The 19,198-nt window shown below is 44.0% G+C and overlaps 1 protein-coding gene across 3 annotated transcripts in view; it reads left to right on the forward strand.

Moving 5' to 3' along the window:
- The window catches only part of LOC126094533 (zinc transporter 1), a 679,313-nt gene that overhangs the window by 498,563 nt on the left and 161,552 nt on the right, over positions 1-19,198 (forward strand). The window lies entirely within an intron of this gene.

Raw genomic sequence — 19,198 nt, forward strand, 5'->3', positions numbered from 1 at the left:
CACATGGGAAAACACAGATGAGGCGGTTGCTCCGTCAACAAAATCAAACGTCCTACAGTGACGACGTCTACAAACTGGTTTCTCGTTGGGAGAAATATTGTCAGCAGGGTGACTACGTTGGGAAATAAACTTGTTAATAACGTTTCTTTTATTTAAAAATGTTTACATAAGTTCGGAGGCTTTACTTTTCAGCACGCCCGATTACAACTTCTGTCAAAGATACATTATTTGAATAATTTGTACTGTACTGCATCGTTAACAAACGTCAGACACAGGACGACATGGGACAGCATACGGGTAAGAAGATCGAGGGCTTATGGGAATTGGTTGTACAGTGTCAATCAGGCAATTAGCTTGCGCAGATGGTTTGGGGGAATAGTTAGCAGCGAGCCAGTGGTGCACGATGGTTTGGTCTGCTATAAAACTGTTTCGCTAATATCAGCAATACGATCAAGTTCATTTCTGAGAGTTAGTGTGGTGGGGGTCTTGGTAAAAACCACGTCTAATGGCGGTTAGTGAATAGCACTAGTGAACCATATCAGAATGAAGAATGGAATGGGACTGTGGTGGTAATATTAGTGTCATGAAAGCTATGGGACTATGGAGTTTTTTGGAGTTTCGATAAATTAATGGTGGAGTTTTATTAAATGAACTTTAATATTCAGCACTGGTGCTTCATCGTGCATCTGCTTGTATAATGTTTCATAGCTTCGAATGATCTCTCTGATTCATGTTGCTTGCTACTTCCGTCGGTCAAAGTGCCACCTAAATAATTTAAGCCGATCCACATGTGCACAGTTCTTACAAAATTTTCAGCTAGTCGCTGCTGAAGTCTAGGAACAGACGAACACGACGTTAGTGAGTACCCCTTGATAGCGCAGAATAATTTATCTGAGCAGTCTTGTGGTAACTCAGGCAGTAGCCATTCAGTATCTACCACTCTCGTCTCCCACTCAGATTTGCAGAGTCATAACCAGCATTAAGTGATGAATCTAGAGAAATTCCTCAGCTGCCTACGTATTGTAAGTTCCACACTATGTGGTTACGTAAGACATTTATCCCTAAACTACCTCCCACTCTACGTATTATCACATGTACACACAAACTGTTACCCAACTTAAACTCGTACGCTAACTTTTGACTAAACGGAACCTAATCTGAGTTGCACTATAACCGATTTGAATACAACTTGTCTTTCTATTAAGTACGCAAATGAAGTAAAACAATTATCTGGCGATAATCAAAATTTCCACTTACCTCGCGTCTTGGCAACATTGTTGCAGATTTCTCGAAAGCACAGCAGCAAACAAGCAGGAAGCGCCTAAGCTAGATTTCTATTTCCAAATAAAATTTCCAAACTACACTCCTGGAAATGGAAAAAGAACACATTGACACCAGTGTGTCAGACCCACCATACTTGCTCCGGACACTGCGAGAGGGCTGTACAAGCAATGATCACACGCACGGCACAGCGGACACACCAGGAACCGCGGCGTTGGCCGTCGAATGGCGCTAGCTGCGCAGCATTTGTGCACCGCCGCCGTCAGTGTCAGCCAGTTTGCCGTGGCATACGGAGCTCCATCGCAGTCTTTAACACTGGTAGCATGCCGCGACAGCGTGGACGTGAACCGTATGTACAGTTGACGGACTTTGAGCGAGGGGGTATAGTGGGCATGCGGGAGGCCGGGTGGACGTACCGCCGAATTGCTCAACACGTGGGGCGTGAGGTCTCCACAGTATATCGATGTTGTCGCCAGTGGTCGGCGGAAGGTGCACGTGCCCGTCGACCTGGGACCGGACCGCAGCGACGCACGGATGCACGCCAAGACCGTAGGATCCTACGCAGTGCCGTAGGGGACCGCACCGCCACTTCCCAGCAAATTAGGGACACTGTTGCTCCTGGGGTATCGGCGAGGACCATTCGCAACCGTCTCCATGAAGCTGGGCTACGGTCCCGCACACCGTTAGGCCGTCTTCCGCTCACGCCCCAACATCGTGCAGCCCGCCTCCAGTGGTGTCGCGACAGGCGTGAATGGAGGGACGAATGGAGACGTGTCGTCTTCAGCGATGAGAGTCGCTTCTGCCTTGGTGCCAATGATGGTCGTATGCGTGTTTGGCGCCGTGCAGGTGAGCGCCACAATCAGGACTGCATACGACCGAGGCACACAGGGCCAACACCCGGCATCATGGTGTGGGGAGCGATCTCCTACACTGGCCGTACACCACTGGTGATCGTCGAGGGGACACTGAATAGTGCACGGTACATCCAAACCGTCATCGAACCCATCGTTCTACCATTCCTAGACCGGCAAGGGAACTTGCTGTTCCAACAGGACAATGCACATCCGCATGTACCCCGTGCCACCCAACGTGCTCTAGAAGGTGTAAGTCAACTACCCTGGCCAGCAAGATCTCCGGATGTGTCCCTCATTGAGCATGTTTGGGACTGGATGAAGCGTCATCTCACGCGGTCTGCACGTCCAGCACGAACGCTGGTCCAACTGAGGCGCCAGGTGGAAATGGCATGGCAAGCCGTTCCACAGGACTACATCCAGCATCTCTACGATCGTCTCCATGGGAGAATAGCAGCCTGCATTGCTGCGAAAGGTGGATATACACTGTACTAGTGCCGACATTGTGCATGCTCTGTTGCCTGTGTCTATGTGCCTGTGGTTCTGTCAGTGTGATCATGTGATGTATCTGACCCCAGGAATGTGTCAATAAAGTTTCCCCTTCCTGGGACAATGAATTCACGGTGTTCTTATTTCAATTTCCAGGAGTGTATATTCAAACTGTTGGATGCCATAGGGTGCAGTGTGGTAATGCATGGTGATAACCCTTCAAATAGTCAGATGGAGAGAGTAACTATTAATAAGAAATGATATTCCAAGACTACGATTTTAAAGTATTATTATTGAAAAAGACAGAGTAGAACTTCGCGTGATCACACGCATAACTGGTCTGAACGATACTGTGCTTAACCAAGTGAACAAGAATTTAAAAACGGTACAGTGTTAACAGAGAATTTCTATAAAATCCAAATAGCTTCATCAGGTGACAGTTAATGCTTGACTCAGGGAAGTGGGGTGGTCTTTCTCTCAGCTCTGAGCGAGTGAACAAAATTAACTAGCTGGCAATAATCTTTCCGACAAACTACCTGCGCAGTGCTGCAGTGTTACGTCAAATTTCTTGTCTTAAAAAATTATTCATAATTTATATTCTTTTCGCCTTTCAATGTCCATACAGCGTTCACCCTTGCTGTCCTTCACAATAAATCTTTCATCATCTCACATACACAATCACAAGTCAAACACGGCACTGCTGGATACGTTCATTACCTACCACATTTCAAATAAATGTATCAGACTTCGCAGGGGTACTGTGCCACGACAAGACCAAAGATTGTCCGACAGTAACGTAACTTCTCTCTCTCTCTCTGACATGCACATCGATAACTTACAAAAATCAAAATAACATGCCCACCCTACAGTATCACTGACGCATCGACCGTGAAGACAAAATTAGACTAACTACAATCATCACAGAAGCAGTTAAACAATCATTCATTCCGCACTCCATAAGCGACTGGAAGGGGCAGAAGGTTTTAATATGCATTGCTTTGTTTAGTACCGTATTCCATGTACTTCACTGCTATATAGGCTATGTATGAAGATGGTACTGAGGTAATGCGTATGTGTACGACGACACTGGGCACTACACATGGAAGTTTGAATAGCTTGGCTCGAGCTACCACGTGCTATGGCACGAAAATACAAATATTTGTTACACTCAGCTTAATTGTTCGGCCCAGAGATGTGGCTGGTCCCAATATTCCGCTACGTTTTTCGTCATAAGGTGCCAGCTCACACCTGTCGTAAACTCAGTTTTTAAGCTGAAGTAAAATATAAAAAAAACAATGCAGGCACGTATTGCGGTGAAATTTAAAATATTGAGTCACTCACGTTGATTTATAATTTGAACAAGTACTTTATTTTTCTTCAGTATATTCACTAGACACTTAAAATGCAGTCTGAGGGGCTCTTACGTAGGGGCGGCCGTTAATAACTGATGCTACGACAGTTCACTATAAAATTCATATGTCGCGATCACGACATTCGACAGTCTGTTAACAGTTCACAAAATATACGGTTGTTTGCTGTCCTAATCCACCACATTGCGCTTCACTTGATCGCTTTCGAACGTCGCTACATACGTACTTGTCCTCGAACGTGGCTACCAACCCACTACTCCACCCAGATGCGCGCCACGTCCGGCTCTAAGCGTCGCTCAGAACCAACTGTTATAAAAGATGGCCGGCCTATGCACCCTCGAAACGACTGCGTAACTCAAAAGAATGATTGACAAAAATTACGAATATTCTAAAGCTAAACACAAAAGCATGTATGATATATTGAAAAATATGGAAAATTTCCGGGCAATAACAATTTAAAGTCCAATTGTCTGTATCTGCCACCGTTTTTTCACAAATAATGTTCTTGTGGCGTTATATTGCTTTTCCCGGATTTTTGATACTAATAATAAATAAACCAATAAAAATACATACTTAATTACTCGTCTACCTCTTTAAACTTTAGAATGCTCCAGCTAGTTCCCTTTCTTTAGATTTATTTATTACCAAAACCACAGTTTCTCTCATTCTAATCCCATATTCCGACTACTCATTCAAAAATGGAACATATTCTGCTAAATCGGCTACGATTCCTCGATGCAGCTCTACTAGCCGCATCCGTCGACACTTCGTTGTTGTTAATCGTCCAAATCATTGCCGAGATATTAGCTTTTGAACTTTCATAAATTTACAGTTTTTAAGGCGACAATAACTTTTAAACTATTAGAATATTTTTGTAGCGCTTCTGGATAATTTAGTTTTACATATTTTTCTGTCCATTGGTGCCAACTCACACCTCTGTGTCACTCTGTTTTGTTTTTATCAGTTTTTCTGTGGCATATAAATTCCTCAGGCGCGAAAACACGGCGACACGCGCTCCTGCCTAGCACGCCGGGCTTTTCCCAGGCTAGCCGCCAGCCACGTGCTCTGCGGCGGGAAACTGCCGCCCTGATCTCCCGACACAGCTTGTACGCTCACAATTACCCCCGCTTGCTACTCCAAAACGCAGTGCAGGGTGTCGCAAGTAGCACCAAACCCAATCTGCGCCCTCAGAAACGAAATAATACACAAAAATAAACTCTACATATGATAGCAGAAAAAATCGAAATGAACAAGACCCTATTATTATCTTACGCGGCAGCGCTTCCTACCCTAACTTAATTAAACTTACGCTAAAAACATTTATTCCTCAGTATTTCCATGACGCTGATATGACTGGCCCAAGGTTGTGAGTAACAAAACATAACGGAATCGAAGGTGGACCAGCAATTTTTCTTAAAGTCTTCTAAATATTGTCCTTTTTCTTTTTCTTCGATCTTTTTATTTCCATGTACTATATTTCTTAGTAAAATTTACACAGCACATACGGTAAGCAGTAGATCTTTTGTTGTCTTCTGTGGAGTGCCTCTGACCTGCATCAGTGCTGCAGCTCAGACCCCAGGCACCATTTCTCAAGTTCTCCTTCCAGTCAGCTAATCAGGAACAAACAAAATTCACCCAATCAGTTTCCTATCAGCAAAGGTGTCTGGGTACCAAGAACTGGTCGGATGTAAACCCACTACCTCTGCTATCCAGACTTGACACAGTTAAAGCCAATTTTCAGGGCGAAACATGACACAAACATACGGATGGTAGTGTTACCAAGAAACACATGCTGGCTGCAGATTTTTCTTTGATCGCAACAATTTGTTCCATTCAAGAACAGAAATGGCCCAAACAGTTGTAACTGTACAACATTGAGACAACGTTTCTCTAACCAAAGTGAAAATAAGAAAATATGTGACCAGAATAGTACTCAAAAATTTATTATATGATAGGTTCCATGGTAGGTTTCAGCAACAACCCTGTCTCTAGTTTTAACCCAAACAATAATCTAACTGCTGCTCAATGACCAATGAAAATTACAGCACTGCAAACTGAATAAATTCAAATATATAAAATACCCAAAGGCACAACATAATCCACAAATCAGCGTATGTTCTCCTGAAACTAAGTAATCCTAAACAAATAAACAAAAATAAAAACAAATTATATATCCCCCAAAACTATACATTTTTAATGAATACAAGAACATATTATATGTTGTTGTTGTTGCTGCTGTTGCTGTTGCTCTTGTGGTCTTCAGTCCTGAGACTGGTTTGATGCAGCTCTCCATGCTGCTCTATCCTGTGCAAGCTTCATCATCTCCCAATACCTACTGCAACCTACATCCTTCTGAATCTGTTTAGTGTATACATCACTTGGTCTCTCTCTACGATTTTTACCCTCCACGCTGCCCTCCGATACTAAATTGGTGATCCCTTGATGCCTCAGAACATGTTCTACCAACTGATCCCTTCTTCTAGTCAAGTTGTGCCACAAACTTCTCTTCTCCCCAATCCTATTCAATACCTCCTCATTAGTTCAATACCTCCTCATTAGTTCCCCATTAGTTCAATACCTCCATATTATATGTATACCATTCAATTCCATATTAATATCAGTCAGTCCCATGCTTAACTATCTCAAACCCCCCATGCACAAAAATAAATAAATAAATAAATAAATATTGTGAGACCAAATCACAATCACCACGTATGGAAAATGGAATCAACATTCATATCATTATAAACATAAGAAAAATGCCACTCAATGTCCCTCTAAATCTCATTCACACCCTATCATGTACATATAAGTGCTGTACAGTGACTAAAACTGTTGTAGCCTGTATCACTAGTCATTATGAGAGGATTAGACGTGTCAACCAGCTGTTCCACAACTTCAAGTACCACTATACTTTTACCCAGGTAAACATGAAAACCATTAGGCCATCCAGCATACAGCAAGGAGTTCCTTGCAAAAAGAAGAAAAACTTACCTAACATACAAATGATAAATTATCCTCTAACTGGTATTGCCTGGCCTTACCTAACATACAAATGATAAATTATCCTCTAACTGGTATTGCCTGGCCTTAATAGCTTCATGTGGGTTCACTTTTAGTGAATACTCAGTCACCTTCTCTGGTTTCTCAGAAAACACATCTTTGTTTTTACTCAATAACTGATATAATTCTGCCTTCTCATCCTCGGAAATCCGCCTTGTACCATTTACTTTACTCCTTATCTCTTTCTCAACCTCCATCTCATCCATTAAGCACTGTGCTACATGCAAACTAGTCACCAATTTTTCGTCTTGAGTGCATTTTTTAATTTAATCCTTTTTCTCCCCTCAACAGTATTCAATACCACCATCTGGCCCTTGCAATCTACATATGCCTCATATTTAAATATAAAACTGCCTCCTTCCTCACTGGCTTATTGAAAGTTCCTGTAGCATTTTTCTCATCCCCATGACTGGAAATTCCACTGTTTCCCTGTTCTTAATATGGTCATAAAAGCTCTCTGCCACCCCAGACACAGAACTTCCAGTATCCACCAAAAACGTTTCACAGACCCCTCCCACACTAACAGTTATTGTCGGCTGCACCTTTTCAATAAAATTGTGCTTCAATACTGTTTCGGCCAACAAGTCCTCCTCTATCACATGTATGCAGTCTTTAGTCATGGTGCACACCTGTTCTTCACTAAAAGATTCAATATCCTTATCTTTTGAAAATCAAAGGCCTCTTTAATTCCAAAGTTTCCTACACTCAACCTCCCCCCCCCTCCCCCCCAATCCCGGCCTCCCCCCCTCCCCCAGCTTTCTAGCAACTCTATATTTATCTTCCTCCAAGGTCCCTGGTATCAACTGATGGTGCAACTTTGCAAAATTAGCCCAGTCATCAGCATCATAATTGCACCCATTTTTCCCCATCCATTCAGTATTTAGCTCCTCATGCATGGCTGTCTGTTGTTCATCATTATACACTATGAAATTCTGGATTTCATCAACATCCTGGTATCTCCATCTACAACAACATTTGAATCAGGCACTGTGACCTCCACATAATTTATACCTCTTACCACTGGTGAAAGTCCCATTGCATTCAACACATAGCTATTTCTGCTATCATTCAAATACACACTCTCAACATCACAGCACACTTTCACCCACAGGTTGCACAGCTGACACTTGCTCATTACTTTACATTATTGCCAAGCCAATACTACACTCCTGGAAATGGAAAAAAGAACACATTGACACCGGTGTGTCAGACCCACCATACTTGCTCCGGACACTGCGAGAGGGCTGTACAAGCAATGATCACACGCACGGCACAGCGGACACACCAGGAACCGCGGTGTTGGCCGTCGAATGGCGCTAGCTGCGCAGCATTTGTGCACCGCCGCCGTCAGTGTCAGCCAGTTTGCCGTGGCATACGGAGCTCCATCGCAGTCTTTAACACTGGTAGCATGCCGCGACAGCGTGGACGTGAACCGTATGTGCAGTTGACGGACTTTGAGCGAGGGCGTATAGTGGGCATGCGGGAGGCCGGGTGGACGTACCGCCGAATTGCTCAACACGTGGGGCGTGAGGTCTCCACAGTACATCGATGTTGTCGCCAGTGGTCGGCGGAAGGTGCACGTGCCCGTCGACCTGGGACCGGACCGCAGCGACGCACGGATGCACGCCAAGACCGTAGGATCCTACGCAGTGCCGTAGGGGACCGCACCGCCACTTCCCAGCAAATTAGGGACACTGTTGCTCCTGGGGTATCGGCGAGGACCATTCGCAACCGTCTCCATGAAGCTGGGCTACGGTCCCGCACACCGTTAGGCCGTCTTCCGCTCACGCCCCAACATCGTGCAGCCCGCCTCCAGTGGTGTCGCGACAGGCGTGAATGGAGGGACGAATGGAGACGTGTCGTCTTCAGCGATGAGAGTCGCTTCTGCCTTGGTGCCAATGATGGTCGTATGCGTGTTTGGCGCCGTGCAGGTGAGCGCCACAATCAGGACTGCATACGACCGAGGCACACAGGGCCAACACCCGGCATCATGGTGTGGGGAGCGATCTCCTACACTGGCCGTACACCACTGGTGATCGTCGAGGGGACACTGAATAGTGCACGGTACATCCAAACCGTCATCGAACCCATCGTTCTACCATTCCTAGACCGGCAAGGGAACTTGCTGTTCCAACAGGACAATGCACGTCCGCATGTATCCCGTGCCACCCAACGTGCTCTAGAAGGTGTAAGTCAACTACCCTGGCCAGCAAGATCTCCGGATCTGTCCCCCATTGAGCATGTTTGGGACTGGATGAAGCGTCGTCTCACGCGGTCTGCACGTCCAGCACGAACGCTGGTCCAACTGCGGCGCCAGGTGGAAATGGCATGGCAAGCCGTTCCACAGGACTACATCCAGCATCTCTACGATCGTCTCCAAGGGAGAATAGCAGCCTGCATTGCTGCGAAAGGTGGATATACACTGTACTAGTGCCGACATTGTGCATGCTCTGTTGCCTGTGTCTATGTGCCTGTGGTTCTGTCAGTGTGATCATGTGATGTATCTGACCCCAGGAATGTATCAATAAAGTTTCCCCTTCCTGGGACAATGAATTCACGGTGTTCTTATTTCAATTTCCAGGAGTGTATTTGCATCATTATCCCCCACATCTTGATCCCTTTTATCTAACAAAGCCCCAACATTTATTTCTCCCTCATTCCTACATTTCCAATTATTTTTATTCCTAAACACCATCCCCTGATCTTGCTGATTAAATCAGCCTCCAAACATCTCATCGTTACCCATAATTGCCTCCATTCCACAAATCCTTTCTTCCATTACTTGTTTATTTTTATCGTGATCAACAAACCCCCTGTTAGTCTACCTATAATTCTTATTCCATACTTTCTCTTCCTTTGTTCCACTGCTTTTGCTTTCATTAAAATACGTCCTATTATATTGTCTAAAACTATTTAAAAAATCCACCATTACTTCTCCCACAGTTATTTTCACATCTCATGGCCCAATTTCCTGCATGATTTATTGTTCCAAATAGGACCCTGTTTGGAACAAACAATTTAATGAATAATGTCCCTGTGGTCACATTTACATTCTAAAAAGGGAAAACCAAGTTTTCATCTTCTTCACATGTTCGCATCCACTTTGCGCCACTTCATCGTCAAGTTTTAACCACTATTCCGTAAAATTTTTCACATCTATTCAGAGCTCCTTATATCCAAGTCCGAAAATTATCACGGCTGAGATTCGAACTGAACTTATGCTTCACAGTGCAGTTCTCTTTGTCCACAAAATACTCGCGAGCATACTGTCCTCTGTCATATATACTCATACTTTCTTTCTTACTTTCTTTCTTTCTTACTTACTTTCTTTCTTTCTTTCTTACTTACTTACTTACTTACTTACTTACTTACTCTGGCCACACAAACCGCAGCCGGTCCTTGGCCTCACTCAGTCCAGCCTTCCACACTTTCATGTCATCTGCATCTTCATCTCCCAGACCCAGTATCTGCATGTCTCCCATGGTATTATCCTTCCATTTCATCCTCGGCCGTCCCAGTGATCTCTTTCCTTCAGCTCCTCCATCCATTACAACCTTTATTACCGTGATCTCCCCTCTCCTCCCCACATGTCCATACCATCTTAGTCTCTCAGTTTTCACACTCGCTATGAAGTCAGGCAGTGTGTATAACTGTTTGAGTTCTCTGTTTTCCTTACTCTCCACAGTTCATTTTCTTTCACTGGTCCACATAACTTTTCTCAGTACTTTATTTTCAAAAGTGATGAGTTTCTTCGATCTTATGATGTTGTGCATAGCTCCGAGACATCTTCCCCCAGATTGAATTCTTGTTACTATCTCTTGTTCTATAAGGTTTTGCTGGTGGATGTTGACACCGAGGTACGTGAATGTGTCTGTCTTCTGTATTGTTAGATTTCCGATTTTTAGATGGTTTGGTTCTAAATGAGCTGTTCTTCCTGCTGCTATGAACTTTCTTTTACTTTTATTTATGCTTAGACTTACTTTCTTAGCTTTTTCCATTAGCACAGTCCCCATTTACTTCCATGTTCTTTCCTGTCAGCACAATATCATCCGCAAAAGCCAGGACATTTATCTTTCTTCCTATGGCGACTCCTGCACTTTCACATGTTACTCTGGTCAGTGGTTTTTGAGGGCAAAATTGAACAGGATTGGTGATACAATATCTCCTGTTTTTACTTCAAATGCTTCTGAGAACTCCCCCTGTTCTTTCACTCTACTCTTCGATTCCATCACACGTATTTTAGTTTGCTTCATCAGCTTTCCAGGTATCCCACACTGTGCCATTATCCTCTCTTACTATGTTGTCACATGCTTTGATCAAATCTATAAACAGGCAAAAGGTATCATGATTGTGTTCCCAGTTCTTATCCAATTTTGTCTTAGTGTGAATATTTGGTCCATTGCTGATTTACCTTTTCTGAACCCTGTTTGTGCTGTGTCTAAAATTTCCTCAATGTATGGGTTGAGCCTGTTTAGTATAATTCTTGATATTACTTTATAGCATGTGCATAGGAGAGATGTATCTCTGTAGTTCTGTGTCAGCATTTTGTCTCCTTTCTTGTATATGGGACATACAGCAGCAGTTTTCCATTCCTCCGACATTACTTCTTTTCTCCATACCTCTTTCATCAGTTCGGCTAACCATTCATGTATCTTCTCTCCCCTCCTTTGATGAGCTCTGCTGATATCGTGTCTATGCCAGGGGCCTTCCCATTTTTTATTCTTTTTTGTTGCCTCCTTCACCTCCATCAGAGTTGGCTCTTCGAACAATGGTTGTACGTTTTGATTGTTTTCTGCCTTGTTTTCATTGTTACAGGTATCTACTGGGTTGTTCAGCAGTTCTTTGAAGTATTTCCTCCAGTTCTCTAAATTTCCTTCATCTGTAGTGATCAGTTTTCCATTCTCATCCTTCATTATCACAGACTTCACTCTGTACTCTTTTCTGTAGTCCTGTAAAACTGTTTACTGTTGTTCTGGTTATAGTCCTCCTCAGCCTTCTCTGTTTATGTATGAATGCTCTTTTCTCTCACCATATTTTACTCTTCATTTCTCTTGTGGCTTTCTTGTAATTTATATGTTTCATTGAACAATGATTTGCGTTTTATATTGCTATTATCATTATCTCCTAGTAGTTTGTGCGCTGTCTCCCTCGTAACTGTTTATCATCTTCCAAAATGGTTCAAATGGCTCTAATGGCTCTGAGCACTATGGGACTTAACATCTGAGGTCATCTTCTTCCATTTTGTGTTGATATCTTCATCTTCTTTTCTGTTGTTGTCATTCTCTAATTCAACGAATCTATTTTTAAGCTTAAACTGTTTATTCCCCTCGCTCTATTTTAGCCTACTCACATCTATTCTTTGGGTTCTTTTATCGCTGTTGTTCTTACTAGGTGGTTTTGGTAATGATTGTTTCATCTTTATTAGCACAAGAGAATGATCTGATCCTATCTCAGCCCCTCTTTCTGTCCTAAAATCTGTCATTGCCTTTTTATGTTTTTTCTCTATCAAAACATGGTCTATTTGCTTCCTAGTTAATCCATCCGGTGACATCCATGTTGCTTTATATGTGTTTATGAGAGAATGATGTACTTGCTATTTTCATGTTTCTAGCTGTGACGAAGTTGATAAGCCTTATACCATTATCATTTGATTCAGCGTGATAGCTGAACATGCCTATATATGGTTTCCATTGCTGTTCTTGTCCTATTGTGCCATTTTAGTCTCCCAGCACAATTTTGGTGTCATACTGTGGTAATCTAGAGTACATCTGGTCTAAGGTGCCATAGAATTCGTCTTTTATGTCTTCCTCCTTGTCCTCAGTTGGGGCATGGACACTTACTAAGGAGTTATTTCTATATTACCTTTGATCCTGATGTAGCATATTCTTTCATTGACATTTTCTAGTGACATCACATTGGCCATTACTTTATTATGAACCGTAAATCCTGTCCCAAATATCTGGTGACCATGCTTGTTTCCGCTGTATATGACCATGTAGCTTTTTTTCTCTCTGCATACCTTGTCCAGGCCATCTTATCTCCTGCAGGGCTGTAATATCCATCTTGTACCTTGTTAGCTCTACATCAAGTATTATTGTTTGTCCTGCAGTGTACAGTGTTTTTACGTTCCATGTACCTATTCGAAGTCCTTTATTCATAAGCTTGGGTCGTTTTCCATTTGATAGATTCCAATCAGAGTCTGGTTGTGGGTGTATAGGAACCCATCAGGTTTTTACAATGTTGGATGATTAGCCCAACGATTAAGCCTTCCACTTTATCTGGGCCTGGGACCGGCTGGAAGGCTAGTTTTCTTCCAGGCAATGTTCATACATACTCATGCTGAAAAAAAAGAAACAGAACACCTTGAATGATTAGAGACATAACGTTTATATTACAGGACATCTAAATTAGTATCTTCAGCAGAAATGAATAGTCTTTGATTCAAGGTCAACATCGATATCGCGGCCCAACACCACTCACCGGTAAAATGTGCCTGCGGCTCTCGTTGTCGCTACAAACCTAAGTTAATGGATCAGTGTGACTTGAGCAGAAGTGCAGGTTGGCTCACAGAAGTATGCACGAACCGTACCATCAAATCAGTGAGTTTGAAAGAGGGCACATCATTGGCATGAGAGAACGTGATGCATCCATCCGGGAAAAATAGCAGCTCCTGTGGGACGGTGTGTGCAGAATGGTTCATGGAAAAACCATAGAACACGACAAGATGGGTGAGGTCGCACCACCCAGACCACCCCACGCGAATATCGACATCTCATCCGAACGGCATTGCAGGACAGATCTGTGTCCTCCTCAGTTCGGGTACAACAGTGGAACACATTGTACATTATCAGGGGTGACAGTCCGTCGCCGTTTGTTACAGCACTGTGTAAGGTGTGGTTTTGCTTATTCTAGAATTGAGAACAACTGTGCAAGGTGAAATGACAAGTTTAATATCGTAATTTTTCTCACAAAATTACACGCTTTTACAAAATTTTCAACACGACAACATAAAAACAGCGCAATGGATAACTCATCTTGCCAACATCAAAAAGTGAAATAATTTTATACACAACAATGTTAAATATTAACTCTCTGAAAGAACATTAATCCTAAACACAATATTATGAAAGTTTAATTAGAAGTTTCTTTACAAAATTGCTCCTACACATAAGTTACGATGTTGGTCGGCACTACGAAAATCGTTAGATTCCGGTTCAAAGTTGGGTACTATTTAAGATGACAATCAAGTCTACGGTGGATGGTTAGTTAATAGTTAAGTGACAAATTTGAGCGCAAGATTACCCAAGGCCGCTCGAGTTTACGGTGGATGCAAGCTGGTGGACCAACAAAGTTTACGCCTCTGTACGCAGTATTTACCTTAGGCTGTGACGTGCTCCCGACTACAAGGACGCTCTCTCCCACTGAAATTCCTATAAAACTAATCTGGCCTTTGCTGAACTTTCCAGCAGAAACTTTCCCTATGTTTCTTGTTTTCGCCAACCGGACATATTGTGCCCGTTCTAGATGCCTAAAGTACATTGACCTTTCCGTATGTCTCACTCGCTGGACGAAATGCGTCACTGACTCTTGCTCATATCCCGTTGGAATTCCAAAACGCAGCTCTCAAAAGCTTTTTCTCTGTCCCTTGTGCAGATGTGCTGCTACACGCAGCCCTCTGGCCCGAATCACCTGGCCAGGGGTCGCTGCCCTTCCTCCTGCCACCCCTTTCAGTGGTTTCCATCTTAACCCGCACAGTGCGCCTTCACTACGCCATTGTACGGCTGGCTTTTTCAAAACTAAAAGCGACTCCTGTTGCCTGTTCCACCTTCCGCTCAAAAACATGCCTTATATAGGAACGGTGTATTAATTACCATCGATTGGCTGTCATCCCTTTTTTTGCATTTCATACTGATAGGCAAATTTTCTCATAACCGCCGAATTACGTTAGGTATCTTCGCCCCCTCATTGCGATGTATGAAGGTCTCATGTAAGGTGCGAATCTGACCATTTATACTGCCACCTTACAACAGGTTACGTGTGCATCGTCCTGTCCGCCGCTCGTGGTCTCGCGGTAGCGTTCTCGCTTCCCGAGCACGGGGTCCCGGGTTCGATTCCCGGCGGGGTCAGGGATTTTCACCCGCCTCGAGATGACTGGGTGTTTGTGTTGTCCTCATCATTTCATCATCATCCAGGAAAGTGGCGAAATTGGACTGAGCAAAGATTGGGTAATTGTACGGGCGCTGCTGACCACGCAGTTGAGCGCCCCACAAACCAAACATCATCATCATCACGTGTGCATCGTCCACTTCTCCACCTACCTTTGACGAATGTGCAGAAACATGCTAGACGGCAGTGGTGTGCGGAATGACGTCACTGTGGGTAGGAATGGCATTAGTGTTTTTGAATGAATCCAGGTTCTGTCTCTGTCTGTCTGTCTGTCTGTCTGTCCGTCCGTCCGAAAAAGATGGCCGCATTTTGGCCGCAATTTGTTTCGCCACAGAAGGGGGAGCGGCATCACCATGACTTCATTAGCACAATACATTAAAGCGCCAAATTGAGGCCTTATGGTGTGTGGTGCTATTGGGTACAACCACAAATCACAGTTGGTGCATGTCTAGGGCACCGTGACGAATGTGACCTACATGAATGACATCCTGCAACCTGTGGCCATACCCTTTCTGCACATCAGCCCCATTAACTAGCTGCTTGCACTTTACAATTCCCTCTGAGTACCATTCACTCTCTCAGTACACAGCGCTCGCGCTAATTCAAACTCTGTTCACAGACACAACACTATTCATTTATTTAATACTTCGCATTCACACCACCATTCTTCTTCTTTTTGTTTAGCGTTTGTGCCGCCTAGCGGCAGGGTCCGCTGAGTGTATTCGTTGTCTCCATTTTGTTAGACTGTGGGCTATGTTTGGCCTTCATGTCGTTGTGCAAAGTGTCAGCCCATCATTGTTCAGGTCGTCCCTTGGGTCTCTTTCCCATGACTTCCACTGTGTATGCTGCCTTTTCAATGGTATCGTTCTTTGCGTGCAGCAAGTGTTCAAACAGCCGCAGACGACTTTCTTGCATTTTTTCCTGGATCGATGAGGCCCCAAATCGTTCCCCAATAGCGTCAGCCGTGATGCTAACTGTCTATCTAAGTGTTAGCGTAGCGTAAGGAGGGCTATGCGTGAAGCGTTCAGTGAATTCGAAAGTAAAATTCTATGTACCGACTTGACAGAAAATCCTAGGAAGTTCTGGTCTTACGTTAAATCAGTAAGTGGATCGAAACAGCATATCCAGACACTCCGGGATGATGAAGGCATTGAAACAGAGGATGACACGCGTAAAGCTGAAATACTAAACACCTTTTTCCAAAGCTGTTTCACAGAGGAAGACCGCACTGCAGTTCCTTCTCTAAAACCTCGCACAAACGAAAAAATGGCTGACATTGAAATAAGTGTCCAAGGAATAGAAAAGCAACTGGAATCACTCAACAGAGGAAAGTCCACTGGACCTGACGGGATACCAATTCGATTTTACACAGAGTACGCGAAAGAACTGGCCCCCCTTCTAACAGCCGTGCACCGCAAGTCTCTAGAGGAACGGAAGGTTCCAAATGATTGGAAAAGAGCACAGGTAGTCCCAGTCTTCAAGAAGGGTCGTCGAGCAGATGCGCAAAACTATAGACGTATATCTCTGACGTCGATCTGTTGTAGAATTGTAGAACATGTTTTTTTGCTCGAGTATCATGTCGTTTTTGGAAACCCAGAATCTACTATGTAGGAATCAACATGGATTCCGGAAACAGCGATCGTGTGAGACCCAACTCGCTTTATTTGTTCATGAGACCCAGAAAATATTAGATATAGGCTCCCAGGTAGATGCTATTTTCCTTGACTTCCGGAAGGCGTTCGATACAGTTCCGCACTGTCGCCTGATAAAGTAAGAGCCTACGGAATATCAGACCAGCTGTGTGGCTGGATTGAAGAGTTTTTAGCAAACAGAACACAGCATGTTGTTATCAATGGAGAGACGTCTACAGACGTTAAAGTAACCTCTGGCGTGTCACAGGGGAGTGTTATGGGACCATTGCTTTTCACAATATATATAAATGACTTAGTAGATAGTGTCGGAAGTTCCATGCGGCTTTTCGCGGATGATGCTGTAATATACAGAGAAGTTGCAGCATTAGAAAATTGTAGCGAAATGCAGGAAGATCTGCAGCGGATAGGCACTTGGTGCAGGGAGTGGCAACTGACCCTTAACATAGACAAATGTAATGTATTGCGAATACATAGAAAGAAGGATCCTTTATTGTATGATTATATGATTGCAGAACAAACACTCGTAGCAGTTACTTCTGTAAAATATCTGGGAGTATGCGTGCGGAACGATTTGAAGTGGAATGATCATATAAAATTAATTGTTGGTAAGGCGGGTACCAGGTTGAGATTCATTGGGAGAGTCCTTAGAAAATGTAGTCCATCAACAAAGGAGGTGGCTTACAAAACACTCGTTCGACCTCTATTTGAATATTGCGCATCAGTGTGGGATCCGTACCAGATCGGGTTGACGGAGGAGATAGAGAAGATCCAAAGAAGAGCTGCGCGTTTCGTCACAGGGTTATTTGGTAACCGTGATAGCGTTACGGAGATGTTTAACAAACTCAGGTGGCAGACTCTGCAAGAGAGGCGCTCTGCATCGCGGTGTAGCTTGCTGTCCAGGTTTCGAGAGGGTGCGTTTCTGGATGAGGTATCGAATATATTGCTTCCCCCTACTTATACCTCCCGAGGAGATCACGAATGTAAAATTAGAGAGATTAGAGCGCGCACGGAGGCTTTCAGACAGTCATTCTTCCCGCGAACCATACGCGACTGGGACAGGAAAGGGAGGTAATGACAGTGGCACGTAAAGTGCCCTCCGCCACACACCGTTGGGTGGCTTGCGGAGTATAAAAGTAGATGTAGAAGTAGATGTAGATGTCTTAGTCTCCATGGCACCCAGTCGTCGTTCTGCCTCTTTCGTAGCTGGCCAACACTCGATATCATAGACAGCAACAGTACGGATGAGAGTCTGGTAGATCTTTGACTTCAGATTATCCTTAATCCGACGATCGAGGATGACGTCCTTGCGTTTACCACGTCTGTAAGATGGCCATCGCTAGAAATTGTAGAACCGAGGTGCTTAAATTTTTCTACTCTTGGTAGATCTTCTCTGTCAACTTCGATAGTCCCAACTTCTCGCGGATCCGATGCCACGTACTCCGTTTTCTCTCTCTTGAGGCGCAGCCTATATCGGGCGAGTTGGTCTTTCCACTTTTGTGATTGGTGCTGGAGATCAAACTTGTTCTGTGCAGCCAACAAGGCACCATCAGCACAGGAAAGTCTCCATGGTAGCGGCATGTGCGGCCTGATGTGACAGTGTCCATCACAATAATAAAGCGTGGTAGTGATAAGGGCGAGCCTCGGTGGACTCCTACCATGTTGGAGAAATCGTTTGACTCTCCTGCCGTAGCTTTGACATAGCTCCTCGGTTCCACATACGCCGTACCCAGCTGACAATGTACTCCAGAATGCCGTGGTGTCGAAGCGCTAACCAAATTAGATCACGTGGTACCCAATCGAAAGCCTTTTTGAGGTCCGGAAAAGTAAAGTGCAGTGTCTTGTTCGTTTAGGGGTACTTTTCACCTAGCAGCCGCGCAGTATAGATTACGTTAGTTGTGCCAGTTTTCCACAAATCCGTCTTGTTCCTATTGATTTGAGCTATTTCTTGTTTCCTTTTGCCGAGAAAACATTAAAGGATCTTCATCGCGTGGCGTAGTAATCTGATAAGGCGGTAATTAGAACACTCAGCAGGACATCGTTTCTTTTTGAACACTGGTACAATTATGCTCCCCTTCCAGTCTGTTGGTACTCTATCTTCTTTGATTATCTGGTTGAAAAGATGCGTTAGTCAAGGCTGCCGCATTCCACTGTTGAGAACTCCATAACTCTGCTGGGAGGTCGTCGAGGCCAGTTGCTTTCTCTCTCTCTCTCTCTCTCTCTCTCTCTCTCTCTCTCTCTCTCCATCTTCTTCAGAGCAGGCCTAACGTCAGCAACGTTAATTTCCTTAACTGGTCCTTCAATAGCTTACATGGTGACATAGTTGGTA

The sequence above is a fragment of the Schistocerca cancellata genome, chromosome 8 (genome assembly GCF_023864275.1).
Source record: "Schistocerca cancellata isolate TAMUIC-IGC-003103 chromosome 8, iqSchCanc2.1, whole genome shotgun sequence".
NCBI classification, from domain to species: Eukaryota; Metazoa; Arthropoda; class Insecta; order Orthoptera; family Acrididae; genus Schistocerca; species Schistocerca cancellata.